Consider the following 3,773-nt stretch of genomic DNA (forward strand, 5'->3'; position numbering starts at 1 on the left):
GCCGTGTCACAGAGGGAGCGTTTTTAATTATTTTGTGACCTTTTATAATTTTTAGGTTTTCAGCATGTAAAATTGTTCTGGTTAGAGATTCCATAAAAAAGAAATAGATAGGGGGGGTGGAGGTGATGCGTGTCGGAAGTGCAACCAATTATTCGATATATTTCCACTAATTAACTGGTAATATAGCGGTTGTAAGATATCGTTCCCATATAGATCTATGTAATTGGTAGGTTATTGAGTTCAGAAAAATAATAAAAGACAAGGGGGTTATTTAATTAAAGTAAGATAAAAAGAATAACAAATAAAAGAAAGAGATGATCAAGGAATCCTTCGCCGTTACCAAGCGATAATCGGATTAGTATACTTATTTATCTTCGTTAAAACCATTCATACCTTCTTGATCACAACCATCTCTGATCACAGCAACCTCTCATTGATCACGAGCATCTCCAGCGCCTATATCTCCTCGTTATTGCCATCAACATTGCACGAAGTAAAAGCATTGAACCGTCGATAGTAGCAAGCAGTCATCCGTCATGATCATCGTCCATAACTCAATCATTGTTTCATCATCCACAGCAACAACATCAGCATCGTGTTCCTCCTTACCCAGCTCCATCTTCAAATTCCGATAATGGCAACAATCCAAAACCTTCCCCCGTTCATCACGACTTCATAATGGCAGCGATATTCAAACTTATCTTTTTATCAGTTGAGCTCGTTCCCTCTCAGGTCATCCTTAATTATCATAGCAGCATCAATGGCCATCATCACCATCTCCATTACTGCCAGCACTAAACTACGGTCAACTACCACCTCCATCATCAATGACATGCCCGTTCCATCTCTCTCACTCTACTATTCAACTCCATTATGACATAACAACAACACCAGCTCCGTGATCAACAGACCACCATGGACAGCGAGTCTGCAACCTAGATCGCATCCCACTGAACTTCTTCGAATGGAACTTGGGAAGGGGGATGAAGGTGCCCCGAGCAAAACTACGGGCATCTTTAACATTTCAATTCCACTGTCAGTCTTGCTAGACTTAAAGCTCAGTTTTTGTACCGCGGATGCCCTGAGTAATGTAAGCGGGTGCCTTTATAAATTATGTGCCTTTGCAAATTATACAACTTTGACTCGCTTCAAACGCTTGTAATTTCTTCATATGATGTCAAAATAATTTTGTTCTTTCGTCATTGGCTTCGTCTTTTCATCCTCTTCGAGATGATATCAAGGACTCCTAGATTTGAACAGGTTGTACTTGGTCTTTGGCCCTTCTCCACTTATAGCTAACTTCTTTCTTTGCACAGTTAAGTGCATATTCACTTCTTTTGGACAATTCTCCTAATGAAACACAAATAAGAGAAAACAAACGTAATATATAATAATTTGCAAGAATATAAGCAATTAATAGCATGGAATTGACACTAAAATCATGTGAATTATGCATTTATCAGATTTCCCCACACTTGGATTTTCCTTGTCCTCGAGCAAACTACTTAATACAAAAACTCCCTTTCGTTGAGGACACGGTTGCACTTAGCATATTTAAACCCCTAGATATCCCTAGTGGAAGAGTTATAGTCTCGCGAGGGTTTACAAGAGGTATACCCACAAAACCTACTCCAACTTCAAAGCATTCCAGCGTCCCAAGCATCCAAAGAGCTATGAGGACATAAGGGTTCTCAACTTATTGTAAAGAAGTCGGGAGTTCAAGAGAAAATTAACATGTAAAATGCCATTAATCGGAGATGACCGGTAAACCTATGTCATATTGAAAGAAATGCGTGTTTGAGAGCGACCAATAAGTATTTCGCCTTGACTTCTACCTCACTTAAAAGGGTTTTATGATAATTGCACTCAAAAGGCCGCTTTTCTAGTCTCACACATGTGTGCAGGCGGGAATTAAGAGAGAAATCCTGCACATGTTGAATGGTAGGAAGGAAACCTTCCCAATTATTTCTGGAGACTCCACAAAACTGTGGAAAATAAAAATAATTTTCTAATGATCTCTTAGAAAGGAAATCAACCATATATAAGGATGGGAGTACTCACTCACCTTCACATTCGATCGGCAATAATGATAACACCACTCTCACAGTTTCCAATAGAAACGTCTTCCGCTCGTCTTCTTTATCTTCTTAGTCTTCGCCTTGGCTTCAACTGCTGATGATAAACTCTTGAATGTCATAAGACTTTGACAATTTGTACTCTTTCTATTCAATTTCCTTGTTGCTATTGCGACTATAAAAATAATAACGAAATTAAGATTAACATGGCCATGAAAGAAGTACTTTACCACTTTGATCTTCATAATTTGTATTGTTTTCGTATCATAAACTTCAATAACTCTCATCATTTGATTTTCTTCGCTCTTGTAAATAAGTCTTCAACTTGGATATAGAATTTTGCTCCTTATGTGTTAGTCTTCAACATGTATATAAAAATCTGCTCATTGTATGTTGCTTTACTTAGATATGAAATTTGCTCTTCCTTGTATTTTTGCTTGTAAACCTCAAACATCTTCAACTTTCCTTGTAAATTTTGATGTCGCTCCGCTTGTTGATGATGATGTATTTCTATGGACCTGTTGTTGGCGAGAGAAAGAATGGTGCTAACTGCAAATCAAATTACAAGAAGGTGGTTTTCATCTATAGACGTCACCCTCATGATTGACAAAATTAGCACTCAAGAGATCAAAAATAGTGCTGAAAATGGTGTGAAGTTGGGCAGCTCAGCATTCCACCCGGAATTAACGTACGGTGACGCACACTCAAAACAAAGCTTTTTAGTCGGCTACAAAGAATTTAAGGTCTGGTGCCCTCTGTTGATGTGAAAATAGGTAGTCTCTGAAAAGCGGGGATCTAACAACCACACCCAATATTTCGTTCGGAAATCTGTATGGACTAACTCCAATATAATTCCAAGAGAATCAACTAGAAAGTCAGACTCAATCAAGGAAAAAACATCCAAGAGTTAAATCTCAATTTCTCAACATAATTGCAATCGAACAGATAGAAATCTGTGAGCCCGATTGATATGAACCATGTGCTCAATCGGGCAGTGGAGTCTTTCTCAATTTTAAGTCTTTCCCGACGATCTTTATCTTTTTTATCTCTTTCTCTCCGTGCTTGTTGCTTCAAGGATAATGCATATTCAAACAATTGCCACAACAACCTTTATTTAATGATTTTCTGAATGAGTTAAACTACTTAGATGTGAAAAAATTGATAAGCAGAATTTTACCATTGATGTATTTGGCCTCTCACTTTGAAGTGCAGATTGATTAGGTTCCACATGACTGCTTGGTCCTTGTGTAAACTGTAAAATACAAATTTATATTCAGTTACTTATATGCTACCCCAAGAAAAGTAAAAGTGCTTTATAAAAAGAAGTGATGTATGTCTAGCTTGTTGAATCCGACCATCGATTTCGTCATCCCATGGCGCGGATTTAAAGTTGAGCGAGGGATATTTTGGGGCGTCTGATTGGGAGACAAGACAAACAGTGATGTTGCCTAATAGAACTTGGTTTCTTAAAAACGACGAACATCCGATTTTATTACCCGAAGAAAAAAAAATCCGTTAATAGATCAAATACCGGAGTTAGCTGGATTTCCTAATCTGTGTATCTATATGCACGCTCTATATAAGAAGCCTTCGTCATGGTTACAGCAGAAGCATAGCTTTGCTTTTTACCAGACCCTTTTCTTCTTCCCCGTGTCTGTGTTTTTGTTTTTCTATATATTGCTCCTTGATTCTCTGATG

The sequence above is a fragment of the Papaver somniferum genome, chromosome 9, assembly GCF_003573695.1.
Source record: "Papaver somniferum cultivar HN1 chromosome 9, ASM357369v1, whole genome shotgun sequence".
NCBI classification, from domain to species: domain Eukaryota; kingdom Viridiplantae; phylum Streptophyta; class Magnoliopsida; order Ranunculales; family Papaveraceae; genus Papaver; species Papaver somniferum.